Genomic DNA, 18,953 nt, shown 5'->3' on the forward strand with positions numbered 1-18,953 from the left:
GCCCCTTCCTTTTGAACACATATAAATCCTAATTATTTTTTAATCCTTCACTAGAACACCAGCAAAATGATGGCTACACTCGCAGCATACAAATGTGAACGTGTGCAGGAACCAAAGCCGGGGCTTCAGGGGCTCTCCTGCCTGGGGAGTTGCATGTTGCCAGGGGGACTCGGCACAAGGGACCTCTGCCTCTCCAGCAGTAGTTCTCTTGTAACTTCTGCTCATCTTCTGGGGGGGGGCAGCAAGCATTAAAGCAAGGTTACAGCCTTGTTATTCAAGAGTATTGCGGCCAGTGATACAAATGTCTTAAACCTAGCCCTTACCTGAGTTTGGTTGTCTGTATAAACAACTCGCCAAAATCCATTGTAACCTTAAAATCCTGAGATGATTTCAGTGATCACAAATACCTTGTGTGTGTGCGTGTGTGTTTGGCTCAGACTACAGTTTAAGTTCTGTCCTCCTCTGTTGCAAAGACTTGAAACCTAGCTATTTATAATCAACAAAATGTTCAGTGAGAACCAGGGCAAGGAGGCGTTATTTTTGTTGGTCTGTTGCCTTCTCTAAAATCTGTAATATGACAATTCACGCATTCAAATCACAAGAAGCAGCAAGAATTTCACCAGTTTGCTGTCTAACGCACTTAAACTGCCCCACATGTACTAACAAAACTGACACAGCCTGTAAAGGCCTGGCCTCAGACAGCTCCTGCAGGCCTGTGGAGACGTGGGTTGGGACCAGGGGCACCACATAGACAGGTGCTGCCCTGTATTTCCCTGTCTTCCATCAGAAAATGGAGGTGGAACAGAAATCACACATTGCTATGGCCTCAAAGGTGCTGCCTGCCCCTGGCTCCCCCACCAGCAGCCCTGGCTGGTGAGGACATAGAGGAGCTGTTGCGGGTTGGTGCTGGCCACAGCTTTGACGTACAAACCTAGGAGCCAGGCTTTGGCCCCTCCACAAGAATAAAACCCTCCTGGTCATGAAAGAGTTTCCCCCAGTTTGTATAATGACAATTCGGGAAAATTCAATTTCAGGTAATCTGGAATTTGCTGCCCAAGCCTTCACAGCTTCAGAGAAGTCTGCCTTCCTCACGGCTGCACCACCACATGCCAGCCCTGAGGGACACCAGCAACTGAATTTGCACCTCATGACAGAACAGCAAACCCCACTGCTACCTTCCACATGTAATCCTAGAGGGATTGTGGACTGAGGTGACGGGTTCAGTAGCTGACCCAACATGGCCTACAGTCACATTACATTCATATCACATATGTGGAACACCCTGGATTCCCAATCACAGAATATCTGGAGTCTCAAAGGATCCATGAGGATCATCAAGTCCAACTCATACCTCCACACAGGGCAGCCTAAGTGTTAAACCATATATCTTAGAGCACTGTCTACACGCTTCTTGAAAGGATGGGTCCGATTCCTAAAGCTGTCCTCACAAGGATGGCAAAACAGGACCTGTGCTTATCATAAGCTTTGTGGCCCTCTCAAACACAAATCGCATTTTAAATGTTAGCTTCTATATTATTATCCCCCAACACTTTCAGACAACAGCTTGAACCACAAGCATCTCACAGCTCTTCCTCCCCAGCTCTGTTCCACATGCAGTTTCCTTTTCTGTCATGAAAATAAACAAGCCAGAGGCAGCTTGCGCTGCCTACTTTAACGTCCCAATTCCCTGGCCTATGAAAGACTATCTGCATCACAGTGTATTTCTGTCCAAGCCCTAGCAGTTAACTCTCCCACAGGAGCTGCACGTTATTGGGGAAAGAAGCACTGCAGAAGCAGACACCTCACTGCAGTCATTCATACACTGGATCACTGATTCTGGGAGACCAACATGATAAACATGGCCCTAGCTGCTTCCTGTGTTATCATAGGAAACTTAAAAAAGAACTCTTATAAAACGTACTTTAATCGGAAGAACTTTTTAATTTGCAATTTTAAATGTGAGCATGTTATAACTTGTAGCTGAACATTTCTATAAAGATAATTACATATGGCAAGACAGAAAAACTTTTTAAAACATTTTCTCTTGAATGTATGCCTGAATTCATTTACAACTGTTGCTGCTTTAAACACTTCAGGCAGAATAAGTGGATGGCACTAAACAGCTTAGCTGCAATTATTATGGAATGTCTGAGGTATAATTTCCCCTGCGGTTTTGTTAGGCGTACAAAATTCATAATTCTGATTTGTGGCAGGTACTTATTACCCATCGCAGGTGGAGATATGCAAATATTATTCTAGTAGGGGTGAACAGCCTTTATTTCAGTATTCAGCTATTAACGAGATTTGTGAGTCTGGTACTCCGGGGCCATTTAATTAATTAGATGGTACAGATAAAATATAAATTGTTTTGTAGGCTACACAATTCCAGTTCTAGAAGATATAAAATATGGCTAAATGAACTTAGTATGGATTGATTTGTTGTTTCATGTATGGCACAGGGTACAGGCAAATCCTGCTCGTTATTTTTGTCCAATAATAATCCTGGGCAGAATCTTTCTATTGTCAAGTATTGCAGGAAAGAGATGTTATTTATTTGTCATTACTACTAAGAATATCTATCAGTTAACCTTTTTATAAAAACAGCTGGCATACATAAAACAAAGAAAAACAGGCATGTTCTTTTATGCAAATCCAATATGTGCATGTTTCAGAGTGAGCACACATTTTGAAGACATGCAGATTTGGTAGTATATTATTGTCTCAAGGACTGACACTTGTATGTTAAATAAATCATTTCCATGGGGTAGATAAGCCATATTTGCAAAGGAAAAACAGAGAGAGAATCTACAGCATCATTTTAGTATCTAGATCTTAAAATAATTCTATTAACTGGTTAATTCATAAAACTCCTTTTCCTACGTATTATCTCTTGACAACTCCAGAAGATTCTGGAAAAACATGAACTCAGGAATTGGTGGGAAATGGAGGGGAAGAAAGCAAAACAACAAAATAAACACCTTTATTCCTCAAAGTGATAGCTATAGTGGTCACAATAAAAGAATCAACATTTATGAGGAGTTACAGCAAACTATATGTTGAGAAATTCACCCTGCCCTTATATGGAGGAAATAAAATGCAAGAAGCGTGAGACTGGAAATTGTTAGCAAACTGTCAGCATTTAAAGGCAGGCATTGACCATTATATTAGATCTAAATTGTGGGTAAAAAACTACACTACACAATTACTGTACTCAAACATTGAATGAAAACCAGTTACTTTTACTGAAGTAGGAGTATAATCAGCAGTCAGCTCTATTGGTTTATTGAACATATTTTGGGGTCCATTCCAGCTGCCTTTATTAGCTCTAATGCAAATGACTTTTACACTGCTATTTTGCCAAGCCCTGGTAGCTGTAGTACTGCAAACACACCCCACTGCTTTCTGTCTGCTGGGGATTTACTGACAAATATGATAAAGAGTACATAAAATGAATAACAATATACAACTAATGCCATACTGGAAAGTGAAAACTAACAGAGGAAAATTATATTGTAAGCATTAAAAGCTATTGTATGGTTTTGTACAATATAACTCAAAAACACACAAGTTCAAAATTAAATATCTTTCAGGAAGCACTATGGTCATTTCTCCATAGAGGGGGACAGGGAGCTGCATCACAGCCACCACATCACGTGCTATTTTGGTGGGGCACAGCCCCACCTCTGCTTACCTGCATCCCTGGGGATGTACCCACTGTACAAAAGCATCACTGGCCTTACTTCTCACTCGGCTTCTGAAAAGAACCCCATGGTTGGCAAGAAGAGGAAGAGACTGGTAGAGATGGAAACAGGCTGATACAGACCAAGCAGGAGAACAGCAGGTGCCCGAGTGATGTCTAAAAGACAAAAGGATGGAATTTCATTCAAAGAAAATGCTTTTGACTTTGGAAGCATCCTGCACAGGAGAGGTGCAAACCTGGTCTCTTTGAACACAGCAAGATGTGACCAAGGAATCTGGCTGCGTAAGTAATTTTAACTATAATTTTAACTGTAAGACAGAAAGTAGAAACAAGTGAGGAGGGATTGACTGGGACCTGAGGAAAAGGGCCAGTAATACTTTGTGGGTGAAAAGAATTGATCACATAAGAAAATCTTTGTGGCTCATTTTCAGTGAGATTCCCTGAAGCTGAGGAGACTGCAAAACCATGGAGATGTATGGAGAAATGAGCTGTGGGTAACTGAGTCTGACAAAGGGATTTCCAGGGCAGGAGAGCCATGGGTGTTTTGGTTACAGCGACAGACATGCAACTTTGTGGCTTGTCTGAATTGCCAGCCGCATTTTGCGCACTGAGAAACACAGAAATCTTGGTGTCAGTGTAAGGGACATGTCCTCATGTTGCACTTGTGTCAACATCCGGGAACACTGCAATATTCAACTCAAAAGCAAACCCTGCAAGCAGGCAACAGAGTTTGAGTGAGTAGCTTGCATGGACAAACAGAATAGATGTTCAGTGAAAACGCATAAAAAAAAAATCTCCAAGGAGAAAAATGTATTTGGTTAGACACCGAATAAGATAAATGGCAGCATTATGTACGAAAGAGCTGTAACAGAACCATAAGAAATACCTAAAATGTTCAGACACAGCGAGCCCAAGTTACCTGTAGGCTTTTGACAAAGTGCCGAAGAGCGTCAAAATAGCTCCAACCTCATCTCTTGCAGCTGTGCAGATTAGCAGGATGTGGCCTGCATCTGCTCCACATAACAGCAAAATGCTTGTAGGGGGGTGGAAAAGAAGTACAGATTTCCAAAGAATAAATACACCAGAATAATATTCTGTATTTAAATGCCTTAAATTGGATAAATAGTACCCCATGGGTAGAACCTATAAAAGGCCATTCCTAAGGAAGATGAAATCTAGAAAGCAATTTTAATTAAATCTTTCCAAGGACTTCATAAAAATCGAAGCCCAGCAGCAGTGTTCCATGTAGTACCACAATGACAGCCCTGAGCTACACAGTCCAAAATGGAGGAGGCATGCAAGCACGCAGCATTTTTTTTTCCCAGGTATACACACAAACACATCATTAGTTCAAAATCAATGCACAAATGAGAGATGTGATCAGAGCATTATGTCTATTCACAGTAACACAGAGAGAACCATGATGAACCTAAGGCAGTTCCTGAGAGGTAGAGGAGGAGAGCAGTGCTGCGGCGGGCAATTGATTCCTCTGAACACAGAGGAAACCGCTGCCTGCTGGTAGGTGATTATTACCAGCATTTTTTCAGAATAATGTAAGTAAGCAACATTTTAGGTAGCACTGTAATACCCACCAGGCATAGTATTTGCGAAGAGATAACAGAGCAAAATGCATATCTGAGGAACCTCTGCAGCGCACAGCTGGCGCTCCCCCTGCCACATGCCCGCCAGGCAAGCCTGGAACTGCATGCAGAGAGCTGGACAGATACCCACCTACGTGGGAGTCAGGGTCTTCCTGACCAAATGCTGTCACTTGAGACACCACTGCTGCAATGCATGCCTGGAACCAGGCTCTGCTCATCCCCTTAGTGACAGGCAAAAGATTACAATTGGTGAAAAAAATCCCTTCCCTTGCCTCAAGCAGGATAAGGGAGGGATGGAAGGGGAAATTGTAATATGATAAGAACATCAACACGCTGAAAATTGACAGAATAAATTCCTTTGTGACCACGGTACTCTGGTACACCAAACCAAGAAAAAGCCAGGCCCAGTAAACTAACCCCAAAACAGACAGGCTGCTGGCTGGGAAGTGTCGCAGTCCCTTGAGACCATGTCCCAGCAGCAAGCAGCACAGCAGGAGGGTGCCAGGACCCGCTGGGTGCTGAGCAGGGCAGAGCCCCTCAGTGCCACAGCCGCTGCGTGCTGCTGTGCCAGGGCACCCAGGATGAGCAGCTGTACTTACTGCACATTCAGCTGAAAGCGTACCCTGCCAGCCCACGAGCACAGCATTTTTGCACCCCTGTTGTTTACAAGTCCTGGCCATCGTGCGGAGCTGGATAAGGGCTGACTGTCTTTGAGAGCACTAGAAATCACCCTAAAGCTCTGTGCTGTAAGTATAGGTAATGAGCTGAACCAAGGGCAATGGACATGACATTACCCTGGGTGAAGAACCCAACCAAATAAGCAGCCTAAAGCAAACCAGCACCCAGTCCCATCGAATCACTACTTTGTCAGTGACTCCCCCTCTTCCCTGCCTCCTGCTAAAGCAGCAATGCTTGTTCAATATATAGTGCTTTGCAGGCTGCATGCTCCCCACCCACCAATGTCTGGCAGAGCTGCAAACAGGACTTTGTCAAGATAAGATCAATTACACACACTATGCAAGCATTCAAAAATTAATGCAACTAATCTGCTGGTTTCACCTGACAGGAGGTAAATTAATGCTCTTTGCAATATGAAAGCACCAAAGAGAAAAAACTCAGAACTGCACACTCTCAAATGCACCCTCATCTCCCTTTGTCAAACTTAAAGCTTAGTCGTATCCAAAGGGCTGCAGGGAGATTTGAGAAACACATGTTCTCCCTCTACGATTTAATCATGGTGCAAGCAAAAGGCAGATTCTCCAACAAGCCGATGGTTGTGTCAAACATGAAACGGCATCACCCAAACCCCTGGCACAGGCCAGTGCTCATGGGAATACATGCAGGGAGACTGACAGTGTAGGCTATCGGAGCCTTTCCTTAATCTTTAACAAGCAACTGGGGTTGTACAGCCCTACAGCCAAATCTTCTTGCGCACCTGAAAGACTGGTACAGTTACCAATACATCAGCGGCGTTACTCACCCAAGGGGCAAGCTTGCTTTATAAAACCAAACATTGCTTTCCCCAATCCTGCCCCTCCTCTCCCTCCTTTCTCCTGGCAGCTCTCTATACTGCTACATAAACACAAGCTCCTATAAAGTTGCTACAGGAGCTGATGCTCTGTGAGATAAAAGCCAAGCTGCCCAAGCATCACTTCCCTAAAATGGGCACCTTCCCATGTGCCTGCCTGCTCCCCCTCATACACAGCGACGAAACACACCAGGACTTCATCCTTAGTGTTTAACTCGGGATGAATAACTGGGAACAGAAAACAAACCCACCAATATATGACTGTTTTCTAACTTCTCCATGGTCTTCTTTGTGAGGGAAAGGGAGAGCAGTTCCTCTAGGATAGGATGTTGTTCCATGACCCTAAACATAGAGCATTACATCAGGTTACAGAAATTGACATGAGAGTCAGAACCTGCTGATATTAGCTAGAAGCCTGATCTAACTTTTTTAATCATTATTATGTCTCTTCCCCTCTATGCACCATGCACACCATTACTAATTTGTTGTATGAATGAAAAGGCTTGGATGCTCTTGGCTCAGAAAAGAATTTCTCTGAAGATGCTGAAACTAACAAGTGGAAACAAAATGAAAGGATTATATTTCACTTTCTACTGATTTTGCTCATCTTTTTTTAAGCCTTCAGATTCCAGGTTATACCTAACCTTTTTACTTCACACAGCACTGTCTTTACAGTACAGATCAGCAGAAGCCACTCAGCCTCCACCAGGTACATGATGGCCTTCACAAAGTCCATCACCACAGGAGGAAAGTTCCCAAAATGTGTGTAAAACCACAGCATTTCAAACCTAAGCTGTGTATTTAATACAGTATACTTAACTGCACCTCCCAGAAATGATTCTGCTATTGGCTGGAAAGGGGTCAGCTTTCTTCCTTATCCTGTAAGGAGAGCCATGACCCACATACTCAGCTTCCAAGCAGAATTTGAGCACAGGGTGATGGAGAACCTCAGCGTGTAGCTGTGACGTGATTTTTTTTTTCCAGATGCACTCAAGAGTGAATTTTGCATTTTATCAAAACATTGCACTTTATAGAATGCAGCACAGTTTCAGGAGAAAAACATGCTTTTAAGAACTTTTCTTAATATTTATTCCCCAACTTTTTCTTTATTTGCCTCAGGCCGTTTTCTTGTCTCCGGCTCAGATGGTGAATAATTCCTTTGTCTTTTGCACTGTTCATATCTTGAAGGTACTATTGATTAGGAACAGGCCCTTTAGGTCTTCCCACATTCTATACATCTCTTGGTATCACTTTCATCAAGTTATTATTTCTGTTTTTTTTGTTTTTTTGTTTTTGTAGAAACTGTTTTCTCCTTCTACCCTTCTACCTTCTTTACAAAAGCTAGGAACAGGGGAGAAGGAACTGTTAATGCTCCTCTGCTTACACTGGTATTTCTGCTAGCACTGAACCTGAATATTGGCAGTAGTTCATACCTAACTGCTACTCCAGGCTTGCTTATTCTGCCTTCAACAGCCTCACAGTAAACTGCAATGACTGCTCTAAAATAACAATTCTGCTCAAAAGTTCCTTAGTAATGTCATACTAGTAAAGTTCCTCTTAAAAACAAAAGGTAACAAAACCCTCTTTGTTCTAAGAGAATTCATACTAACACTCATTATTATTCTGCCAGCTCATCCCTTAGCAACAGTCTTTCTGCAGCCCCACTGGAAAGACTAATACATTTTATTTACATGTATATTTTACATATACAATTCTGGGAGGAATACTAAAGACTAACAATTATTTATTCTTCTCGTTTTGCAACATACAGAGTTCTTCCCATTTAAGCTTTATATAAAGTATTCGTTCTTCTTTAATCTTGACTACCATCTTTCTTGGTCATACCCCTGTTCTCAGTATAATCAAAATCCTTCCCACCTCAATCCCCCCTTTACCCTCTGCCTCTTGCTCCCACAGAGCATTCACTTCTGTGAATGAAAGAGATGGAGGCAGATGAAAGATAGGGTTGTTTTCTTCTGTTTTTCTTATTATTTTATCAAAAGCTTATCATTTTCTCCAAGAATTGAAGTGGCACATGGTATTGTCAAAGGCTAAGAGTAGTTTATCGCATTTTCACCTCAGCACATTACAATTCACTTGCATGCAGTCTACTTTTAGTGCATTTTAAATAATATATTCTATTCCCTGAACAATGTCTTGGATTGACATCAGCATCTCCAACAGACAAATCTACCTCAGTGCCCATGCTCTGCACTCTGTGCAACTCTATCAGTAATACCCTGTGCTGCACATCCCATCACAACAGGGACGCGCTTCACTTCCAGCCTCAGCATGGTGCTTCTCCTGGAGGACCTCCCACAAACAGTACTTGGATTGCATTCAGCCCTGGAGAAGGTTATTTGCTTTTGGACAGCCACAGCCCTGGCTCCCTGCAGTCTGAGAGTGCATCACCTTGAGGGTGCAGCTTCTAGGACACAGGGCACCCTGTCACAGGAATTGGGTCTTGCCTCTCCTATGAGCAGGTCTCTTTTTTGCCTTTGATCTACGTAGGATTTGCCAAAAAGTTACCCAGAGGTGAATTAAAAGCAAACAAATTCCAAGGCTATCAGGAAGCCTTGGTTTCCTCCCCCAGTTTCTGGCTGCTATCCTCATTCCACAGCTCCTTCAACACACAAACACTTTCAGATTTTGGCTTGTCTGTGCTCATATGTAAAACGAGGACTGCCTGGCCCCTTGCCCTTTTAACAGCAAAGAGTGGTACAAAAAAAATGTTTTCTATAAAATAATTATCCCACATGGTGAGGCATAGTTTTTTGCTTTGTTTTAATCACTTTTACCACCCCAAATTGCTACAGTAATGTTGACATGCACCATAAGGTAGCTTTTTGACTATTATACTGTAAGATAATTTTCTCTTTGCATGCAAGTTTTAAGTGACCTGTCATGGCTGGAGCTAATACTTGTATGTGGATTAACTGTGCTGCCTTTGGCAGTTACTACATTATACCTATATAAAATATTCTACCAGAGCTGCTAATGGTGCAATCACGTTTTTGTATTGTTTAAGATAAAATGGGAGTCTTTCATTGTCTTCCTTTTCTTCCCTAGGTTCCAACTCTTAGCACCACTACCTTGAGTTGTTAAATTATTATTAATTGCACCAAGATATCTCAAAGAACATTGCAAAAAGCTATTGCAAAAAAGTCACCATGAAGATGTTCTTTTCAGTCTCCACTAGTTCTCCACAAATAAAACAGTAGTAGTAATATATATATATATATATATATCATAAAAATCTTGCCTATATCAAAAATGTATTTGTTGGATAATTCAAGTATTTGTTTGTCTATAGAGATGCAAAGATAGATAGATTTGTTTAGCCTCCATCATTGTTAAAGACATGCTTATCTGCAGCAGAATTAAATCTGTCAGAAATTTGCAGCCGGCACATACAGAAAGTCTGTAATTGTGTGCAGGGTCAGATGTGTCAGTCCAGCATCCCTGAAGCACTCATTTTGAGTTCAAACATGCTATCCCTTGGAAGATCAACATACAAAAGAGAGTATTTTCTGTTTGTAACCTTGAGGAACAGGAAGACCCTCATGCTTTCAGTTACACACATGCTGTCCCAGCAGAAGGCACTATTTTCATATGTTTTACTAAGGTTTCTGCTTTGTTCATACCAAAATATAATGCAAATGGAGAATGAAGAGGATACTTAAAGTAAATATTTTTCCACAACCAGACTCACAAATCAAACTATGCCAGGGAACCACATAAAACCAGAGGACAAAACAGTGGCTGCCCTATGGCAAGGGCCCACCCATCTTACAAGGCGATGGCCCCCACAAATGCCCATCCCCGCGCAGTGCCAGGGCAGCTGCTGCCCACCAGTACCAGATAGTGCCAGTCTTCTGGGACACTATCATGACCCTGTTATCGTCTTCAGATAGATTATTTACTCTTTGCTTGTCTTAAAACAGAACTGACAAGCTTGTAGCAATATCCTTCACTCCCAGAATTACTGGAGGTCAGTAAGAGATGTTGGATAAGCTTTAAAGTCAGCATTATTCTCCTACAGCCTACAAACATGATTTTTGTTGAGTTCATCATAGCTTGCTGCCCAGGTACGGAGAAGCTTTAGCTATCAGACAGTTCTCTCCTCCCTGTCGTTCAAATAAGGGGCTGCTACGTTTTAATTGCTGATGCTGTAAGTATGGCTTTGGTCAATCATCTACATTGAAGGCACAAAGGAAAAATCCACCTCAACCAAACGCCCAGCAGGAATTTGTTCAGCTGGGATTTTTAGTAGAAAGCAGTGATTTGTTTGATCACCCTGCCACAAAATAACATGGTTACATTATACAGTGACTTTCTTACCCAGAGGTAGCAGGTTCTTGTTAAAGCTTTCTGAAAGGGAAATGGCTCCATGCACGGCATTATCCTGCTGCCTTCTGAACAGCCTTCAGGAGCTCAAGTGTCATCTTCTGTTGGCACTAACACTGCCAATGAGCCTGTAGAAAAAATTAGAGATGAGATCCTATAATTTTGTCCAATGTTTTAGGCTTTTTAATGCTTTTGTTCTTGCCATTCATATTAAAAAACACAGTAGTATTAACATCACTTTAGCTTCCACTGAGGCTTTTGCAGTACACGTATACATGCAAGTCAGAGTCAGACATTTGTATACAGCACATCTATTGAGCGTATGGCAGCTTGATACTCATTTTCCATTAGTCTTTGGCAAATTAACCTTAACAAGTTCAAAACTCGTTTTTCAGGAATTTTAAGAAAAATCAAGCAGCCCAATCACACATCTGTAAAAAATAATTCAGTGCTAAATGGAAGATTTCACAGCTTATCCATACGAGATACTAGCAGAAGAGAAATACATGTAACTACAGAGAAGGGTAAGCCTCTGCTGAGGAAAGCTCTCTTTGTGCCTCAAACAAAGAGAGTTTTTTGAGCTCTCTTTGAGACCTCAAAGAAGTTCATTCGGATGTCAGGAGTGGAGGGTTTGCCTTTAGATACCTCATATCTGGAAATCCAGGTTTTCCTAGCTGCACCACTGAAGAGAAATGGAAAACTTAAAACGCTAAATACATACACTCAGTTATGCAAAAAGGTTTCCTTTAGTGCCTTTGCATGGTAAACAGAACCCCTTCCCATCACTTCCTTGGTTTGCTGACCAAATAACAAAGACAATCCTTTTGTGTCTGACTGGGGGCTGCTGGCAGCAGACAGGAGAGTGGCTGTGTCAAGGCAGTGGCATGCAGAGAGATGCCATGGGCTGCCCAGGGCTGGGAGTGCCTGTTGCAGGGCTCCCTCCGACAGAAACCCGAACGAGGTGTGTATAAAGCCTTCATACAGAAAGGCAAGCAGGTGGCAGGTAGGCTGATTTCATGCACGACTCAGGCTAGCACCAGTAATTTTAGCAGAGAGTTTTTATTGCATGTAAAAATTATTGTTTCTATTTGGTTATAGGAACATCCATACAAAAGCAGGTCAAAAGCAGTAAGAGCACAGCTTGATTTATTACAAAAGATTTTATGACATTTTTGTGTATGTGTTTTTTATTTTTGTGTGTGTGTTTTTGTTTTTGATTTTTTACTCCTAAAGCATAACTTTTTGGTGTGACAACTGCAAGCCAAATATTATCTTTAAAACAAAAGGGGGAATATTTTGGCTAACAGTCTCTTACTCTCTTTTTGAATGTCAGCACATGTCCCATTGGCAGATTCCAGAAATTCAAGAGCAACCAGATGGTTGCGTAACAGCGATGCCCAAAATACGCTCTGCAACTTAAGGAATCATAACAGAAGACAACGAGTGGGTGGCTCAAAGATGCGAACAACATCTACTCACAGTTGTCACTTTGTTAGGTGGACATCCAAGAACATCACCTGGAAGAGAGCAGAGCACAGCCCACCCCGGCACGACAGCCCTGCACATAGCAGCATCCTGCAGATACTGCTCGAGATGTGTATAAAAACAGTGCTATATTTTAGAAGAGTTTATTTTAAAATTTATGTAATAGAAATGAATAGAAAATGCCGAGAATAATTTTCTTGCAGCATTTCCTTTGGGAATGCTTTATCTCCACATACAATACTCATTTGGTTTTGAAACTTCAGCACAGGGTTTTTCTTTATTCTTAATTAGGCACTTTACATATCACCTCTTCTAAACCTACATCCAATTTCTTTTATGGTTAAGACTTTTTTTCTCCTTATTCAGTAGCTTTCCCACTTAAAAACAGCATTGCAAGAAGTGTTCCCGGTTACAGGTGTGCAATTCAGTCATCAGGGATATGTAGATAACAAATTATCCACAGTTTCAGATTTTTCCCATCTAGTTTGTAGCTACCGTAACAAAACCTTGCCTGACAATGGTATTTTTATGAAATCTTAGCTCCTGTCCACAGAACACCACTGTTTTAGGAGATGTGCTATAAGCAAGTGTTTATATTCTGAATTTCTGAGAAAATAAAGTGTTATCCCCATAAGATAACAGGAAAGTTTCTTTGGGAGATGGCAGCAGTACAAGTTACAGACAGGTGTCACAGCTTTTTTTTTTAAATAAGGAGTTTTCTTTATGAAGCACAAGCAGCAGGGCACTGAGTGCTGTGAATGCTGAGAGAGGAAGACTTGTACTTGTGTCTGTCAGCAGGACAGCATCACCTCCACAGCCACGCAAGGGCAAGGAGCAGGAGCGTGCACTTACACGTGTCAGGTGTGCAGGCAGCAAGGCCACAAGTACAGGGAGGAAGTCGTGTTCCTCGTATCACAGAGTGTCCTGCTCTTTGGAGGATCACCCCTTTGTGGCTGTCTGAGGCTAGCCAGAGAGGCAGCTGTGCTTCCAGCTCATCACCAGGGCTAACAGCCTTCTTAGGGGAGCTTCTGACAGCACGAGGGCTGGTACAATGGTGCTTGTTGGTTTAGCAGCGCTCGAAATCTGAAAATGCCAAATTACAGTTTAATTTTTCCTCTATATTTCATTACTAACAGTATCAATGGGATTAATTTGATGATGGGATTAAAGAGGTGTTAACACCTTTTAATGAGATCAATCATATTCTTAAAAAATATATGAAACTATCAGGAGGGAGTCAGGGGAACGATTGGAGAATAGGTTTGACATAAGTGCAAAATTTGGTGCCCGTAAAACATTGCTGGCTGAGTATTTTAATTCACTTGAATCCCCACATAGTACAGTCTGGAAGTCCATTAAGGAGAAAACTACAGTATTCCAGTTTCAAAATGAAAAGGCATCACAGTAATTAATGTCCCTGCTCCAGTGTCTGAGGGGAGAGCGCTCAGTCAGGCAGCATTTCCAAGAAAACGGAAGACTGACACAGCCACAGCAGCGGCAAGCTCAGCAAAGGAGAGCCCTGCTAAATGGAAGGTACCTCCTAAACCCCTAAAATACGCCCCACTCTGCTGTGCAGCAGTGTGGGTTTGGACAACTTTGCTAGAAACAGCCCTGTTATCAGCTGGTTATCTGAAACACTGCCCCCAGCAAGCACCACGAGGGATCAGATGCAAATTAATGTGTGCTCTGTGCCATGCAGGAGGTGGTAAGGATAAACATCATATGAAGAATAACAAACAAATCCTGAAGAACCAAAACTATGAAATCCAGGGTCAACAAATAAGAAAGAGGGGAAAAAATAATTGGGAAACTTTTTAGAAATCACAAATTCATCATAAAACATAACAAGCTATTCAACTTCTTGCTATATTTGATTACATAAGGTCTTCCTACCAAAACCCATCCCACAATAGACTAAATCTGAATAAAAAGCAAGTAAATTATTCAATTATTGCAGCTACTAAACAAAAAATTACATTAATAAAATTTAAAATTAAAAAAGGTAATTATATTCCCAAGACATTTTTGTGCTCCAGAACAGTATTTCTTACTTTCTCAGCACAGCATCAAGTTTAGTGTCCCTGTTTGCATGAACACGCCAGCTCAAAATTTTAGATGTTGATTCAAAGTTCAAGTGAGCCTCCTGTTCCCTGGATGTTCCTTTTCCTGGGATGGTAATGTTCACAGCTCATTGTTTCCCAAATTCACAGACTCTCCCTTCTACTCTCAGAAAGCTTGGAGCACTCTGTAGTTTCGATAACAGGTTGTCCTGTCCCCCTTTCTCCCTCTACAAATGCATGAGCAGAATTACTTGTACAGCCTTATTTTATTTTATTTTTTAACTGCTGTCAAGTTGTTTTTTTTTTCACATCAACTCGGTTGGACTGCAGATTTAGAAGAACTGGCATTGTGAGCAGGAGACGACACCACAGGTGACAGCATAGCCCACCTGCTGAGCATGCACCCACGTGTCCTACGGATAGCAGAGCCTGGTGCACCAATGCCTCCCGGACACTGTCCCAGTACCCTGCCACCGCTGCACCAAGCGTCCTTGCAGCTACCAGCTATAAAAGAGGCCAGGTTGCCATTAGCAATGACCATGGGAGAGACTGCAGCCACTGCTCTCTGCTCTTGCAGTGGGAGCATGCACAAGGAAGTTGCACAGGGGCACTGCGGTTTATCCATGAGCAAGTCCTTCCTGCTGGCTGTCGCAGCACCAGAAGTGCACGCAGTGCTCAAGGAGCAATCACGCTCCCACAGTCAGTCCCGTTTCTCCCTTTCTGCACCACGACCAAATGCCCTTGCAGGCAGGCAGAGGAGTGGACACCAACCCCTGCGAGTATGGGGTGGGGAGGAGATGCTGCTGTGGGGTCCCAGCTCTCCTGCAGTACTTCCCCAGGTCTCTCCTCCTTGCAGCTGATTCAAATTGTACTCCTTTAGGTGGCCTCCTCCTACCACCCAAAACCCACTCTCTACCTGTCAGCCCAAGCTCCTTTTCCCTACAGACACCTAACATCCCCATCCCAGCTACAACCGTACCTCTCTTTTTTTCCCCACATCACTTTAATGCCATATTGCTTTCTAACTTTCTTGGGTGTCACCTTCTTACTGATTAGCACTGCTCCAGCCTGATCAAGGCAAACAGGATTACTCAAGATAATTAACATTTCTATAGGGCACTGACAATTACACACAGATTTGAAACCCAGAATACAAAAGAGCGGCACCAATTACAATTCTAGGAGGATTTTCATTCATTACCGTGTTTACTTGCAAACATGAAATTAGCGATGCCTAGATTAAGATTAGAAACAACATGAGCTGCTGTCACAAAAAAAATCCTTTCAAGTATATTTCAAGCACAATGCATGCGATATCTCAAAATACAAAAAATGGTCGTATCACAGATAATCTAATGGAGAACATTTTTTTCTTAATAGTGGAAGTACAGCTACATAGAACAGAGAAAATGCCTTGTTGGTCTATTCGATTTTTTTTTTTTTTTTTTTTTTTTTTACTAACAATACACTTTAAAAAAGAAGAGGTACAATAATCTGTAAAATGTTATAATATTTAAACTAAACTTAAAATCCACTTCAATCCTCTTGCTAGTTGCAAAGTTCAGCTATATAATTCAGAATATTTTTTTTAACCCCTCATCAAGAGATGCCGAGGAAAGGCTGGTAAGCAGAGTTTGTCTTGTCTCACAAAATTGTATTTGAATACTAAAATTGAGCTTAATTGTTAGAATTCAATTTAAAAGATAATTTCGCTATATGCCAGCAATTACAGGAAGAATACAGTGTACCAAAGGCAAAGCTCTATTTGAACCCTGCAAAGACAGTACTTTTTCCTGTAAATCCAGACTGATGACATGAACCCAACCAGTTGGATATTTAAAAAAAAAAAAAAAAAAAAAAAAAAAAAAAAAGGAAAGGAAAATTGGAAAAAATCATTTATGGTCAAAATCCTGAAGGTGGTTCTAAGTAAGAGAAGAAAATCCTAGCAGCAGTCAGCAGTACTTAGTAAGTCAGAAAAAACAAACAGGAGCCACGTGAATTGGAGGTTTCTGAAAGGCACATATGGCATGCTTCCCTCGAACAAAAAGCCCCAAAAACTGAAGACAGCAACTGTGAGCAGCTACAAGCCCACCGCCTTCAGCCTGACCACCCAGCAGCGGGACAGATCACAGGGACCTAATTAAAACACAATTGGAAATACATTTGAAAACAGGGTTTTAATTGAAATCTATTCATTCAAGCTCTCGGAAGACAGCATGTATTTTTCTTTAAGCACAGTTCCCCAGTCCAAGCCACGACCACCCGAGGTCCCAGGGAGGACCCATTCACATGGTCTCGGGTCACAGAGAAATTCCCGGCTGCTGCAGGTTGCTGCCTTGCCTGGTTCAGCTTGACCTGTGCCCAAACCTGACAACAAGGACACACATTTCTGTCTTTCTTCTAAGGTAGTTTGAAGACATTCAAGTTTTTCTTGGTTTTGATAGTGGTGATCAAAGGTACAGCTCTTTTGAGGACTGTGACCATAATGCCCATCAATTTTCAGTACTGTGTGCACATGCACACACATACACGGCATTATTTCCTTTTTTCCGGGCCTGTTTTTCTGTTGTTGTTGTTTTCATCTCTACAGATGTTAAGCTGCTTGGCTCCTGCTCTGAGTCCATGCAAAAACTACCACGTTGGGTCTCAAAGCTTTGCTAGAGTCTTGGATTTTCTTCTTGTCACCACATGAATAATAATTCCTACCATGCTCAGTTACAATGGGCGTAATAGCAGACACAGTACTACTGACACAGTAAAAGCAATAAATACAAATGAAGCAGACAGGAGCTTAAACTGGACTTGACTTGTCAGGCTTGCAAGACCACCACCCCCACCACCCCACTTGGGGAGAGCAGCCATCTCAGGCTGCGGCCCCTGAAACAGCAGCAGGGAGGGTGCTGCCCCAGGGCTGCCAGAAGACTTGGGGGTCTGGTTTCTAAAATCTTATTTTAAGTTGATTACTGTCCTCCGTTGTAGGGTAACCATGGAAGAATCACAATAAAAGCCATAAGCCAGACCCATTGTTGAAGAGGAAGTGAAAAAAAAATAGTATTTTGATTCCAGACCTAAATTTAGACCATGACAATTTTTCAAGCGAATTCTTGAAGTAGTGAGCAGAGTTCTTTCTCACCTCTTCTTGTTTACAGTCTCTTAGACTGGGATCCCACACTACCAGTGTCACACAGGATGTCATTTTTTCTCTTGGCAAGTAAACACATGTGAAAGAGAAGGCATTGCATTTATAATGATAGCAACAGAATTCGCTAACATAGTTTTTACCAGGTTTCAAAGGGACAACTTCAGCTTTCTGATGTACTACGCAATGTCTCTTAGCTTCACATGTGTTTTTCCACCCCACTGAGCACAGTTTAAAATGCAGAAGTACCATAATTCAATATTAGACTATTTCACAGTACCATTCGAGTTCAGAACAGAAGAAACAACATTAAAAGCAGCGAAATAAATCAAGTGAATCATCTGAAAATAAAATTAGGGCATAAATAAAACAAAAGTAAGGCCAGGAATAGACAGACTGTCTCCTCTTTTCCTCTCGGGACAGATTTCTTTTAGTATGGCTTCAGTCACTCGCCGTGACATTTCCTGGGATTCCCCGGAGCCCTGGCAGCCGGGCCGGGATGGAGCAGAGAAGTTGGAAGGCACCGTGTAGCATTTACTTAGCGGGAAACATGGGAAAACAGCCGCGCTCTTAGAGCACAGGATACCTGTGCATTTCCTAAGGACTGTCTTAACCATTGATTTAAAGTGTAATTAGTTTTCAAGCATCTTTTTGTTGTTTGATTTTTTCTTTTTTTTTTTTTAAACCTCAAAACGCATCTGCTCAGCACTTTTGTACATTAGCTCTCTCTCACCCTCAATTCTTCCCAAGTCAGTTTCTCTCCCTCCAGCACACAGCCAGCACCAGGCTGCTCACCTCCTGCTCCTAACTCAGCTCCTTCATTTGAAATAATTTCCCCATTTCTCCTCAGATATTATCTGCAATGATGGATGGTCAGGAGCTGCTCTGCTCCTACAGCAGCTGGCACCAGGAGGGAGAGGCAGGGCTGCTGCAGAGCGCCCGAGCCACACTCCCACCAAAAACACAGAGCCAGACTCCACTTCAGCCACTCCTCGAGGACGAGTGGTGAGGGCTGGTTTGTTAGGGGGATCTTCATGTTTAAAACCCAGAGTTCACAGCACAAGCAAGTTTGGAAATCGCTTTCTGGCATGAA

Source organism: Aythya fuligula, chromosome 8 (genome assembly GCF_009819795.1).
Source record: "Aythya fuligula isolate bAytFul2 chromosome 8, bAytFul2.pri, whole genome shotgun sequence".
Classification (NCBI taxonomy): Eukaryota; Metazoa; Chordata; class Aves; order Anseriformes; family Anatidae; genus Aythya; species Aythya fuligula.